We start from the raw sequence: 2,474 nt of genomic DNA on the forward strand, positions 1-2,474 counted from the left end.
CACACACACACACACACACACACACACACACACACACACACACACACACACACACACACACACACACACACACACACACACACACACTTCTCAGAGTCCAAAGCATTGCTTTGTCCAGGCAGCATGCAGACAGACAGAGGAGGATGAACCAGGAGTAAAAATCAACGCATCCTGTAGAAAGAAGTGGGAGAGATTACAGGAGGGAGGGGTGGTGGTGGTGCAGGCTGGGTGGGGGTGGTGCAGGGTGGGGGTGGGGGTATACGTCACTCGGAGATACAGACGAGGCACAGACACAAAGAGCTGTTTCATTTTCCACGCTGTTTCTCTCCGTTAAGCCTTGTGTTGAAGCTGTGTACATGTATGTGTTTGAGTATGACATGTCAGGGTTAGTAGAGTGACTGACTGACTGACTGACTGACAGACAGACAGGCTGATTGACTACTGTACTTTGTACTGTACTGTACTGTACTGACTGACTTTAAATGACTGACTGACTGGCTGGCTGGCTGGCTGGCTGGCTGGCTGACTGACTGGTTGGCTGGCTGACTGACTGACTGACTGGTTGGTTGGCTGGCTGGCTGGCTGGCTGGCTGACTGACTGGTTGGCTGGCTGACTGACTGACTGACTGACTGGTTGGTTGGCTGGCTGACTGACTGACTGACTGACTGACTGGTTGGTTGGCTGGCTGACTGACTATGACTGACTGACTGACTGACTGACTGACTGGGTGACTCACACCCAGGTTTCAGTTCAGTTATCTTGCCTCAGTAACCGTTTGGCCTTGAAAGACCTGAGGACAAACATCTGCCTCACACAGCATCCTGTTTAATGTATTTACATGCCGGCTATTCCAGGAGGATATTCCCTATTATCTGCATTTCAAATAAGCGGTCGAGGGAAATCTGGTTTTGTTTGGTCGAGTTCTGAGATTAAAATGCATTCCTTATGCAAGAGGCCAAGACATAAACATGAAAATTAATAAATAAATAAAGTTTAAATTTCATCTGTTGAGAGAGAGAGAGAGAGAGACAGAGAGAGAGAGAGAGAGAGTATTTCCTGTACATTCCTCAAGAAAGGTGTGCTCTTGGGAGCGCCGATCTCCGCCTGGTCAGTTTGACTACCCAGGGATGATGAGGTGCAGCCGTCAGGACACAAGGAATCCAATCCAGTCTCATTCGCTCTGTTCAGCTGACTTTCTTTTGTCTAAAGTAAAAAGAAAGAAAAAACGCAGAACGAGCACCTCTGTCTGCATTCCAGCCTACGAGGAGGATGCTGGGAGAAATAGACTTTGTACCGGAAATGGGCGTGGCCTATCTAGGGAGTTGTCATGATCCAAGGAATCCAGGGGGGAGAATTGATTGTACGACCTACGACCTAAGAGTTATATCGCCACCATGAGGCTGATTTGAAACATTTGGGGTAGAGGTTCGTTTTTATGTGGTCACACCCACCAGTTCATTAAGTATCCCTGGTTTTCAGGTGGGTGGTGATCCACCTGAACGGAAGCCGCACCCACAGCTGTTGTTGTATGATAAAGGGGGAGGGGTTATGGGAGGGGATGGTATTGTGCTGTCACTATGTCTGGTGTATTTCGATTGGGCCTTTTCACTCAAAGGCTTTCAGCTTTCAGGAAGAAACCAAAAATTTGAGTAATGTTAACTCCATAGACACATACAAAACAGAAAAGGTATACACAGCACTCCATCTTTAAATGATCACCCAGGCTCATGCGGGACGTAGAGGTAGCAGGTCTATATGGTGCAGGGGAAAGGGAGAACTAGGTCACCCCGACACATGCAGCGCTGGTGCTGCTGCAAAACGGTTCGTCTGGGGTGAACCGAGTTCATATGGATTTCCAAGTTCAACGGGGCTATGGAATAAACACACACACACACACACACACACACACACACACACACACAAGGCGTCCTCCCTGAACCCTTTCGAGGCACTAAACAGTTCCAGGCGCATGCATGGAGAGCAGGAAATCAGAGTCAGGAAACTCTCGCTGTACATTCTCCTCCTCCTACAGCACTATACCACACTGTACTGTACTGTACTCTACAGCTGGCTCCAGTATGAGAACAGGCTGTGTATACGTATACACACTGACCTTGCTATTCACTTTAAAACTATTTCAGTGTAGTTGTCTGCAAGTTATGTATCCTCTTTGTTCATTTAAAGGGGGTACAAGTGATATTTGTTTGTTAAAATAAGTGCTATATGCGGCGGCAGTAGCTCAGGAGGTAGAGCGGCCGCCTTGGAATCCCAAGGTTCTGTGCAGGTTCCATTCCCGGGCTGCTCTTGGGAAAGTGTCGAAGTGTCCGCGAGCAAGACCCTGATCCCCAAACTGCTCCCGCTGAGCGGGTTGGTGCCTTGCACGGTTTCCTCCGCCATCGCTGTGTGAATGGGTGAACGTGAAATAGATTGAAATGTAAAGCGATTTGGAGAAAAGCGCTATATAAATGTCCAT

This window comes from Protomyctophum bolini, assembly GCF_963924005.1.
Source record: "Protomyctophum bolini genome assembly, chromosome: 19".
NCBI classification, from domain to species: Eukaryota; Metazoa; Chordata; class Actinopteri; order Myctophiformes; family Myctophidae; genus Protomyctophum; species Protomyctophum bolini.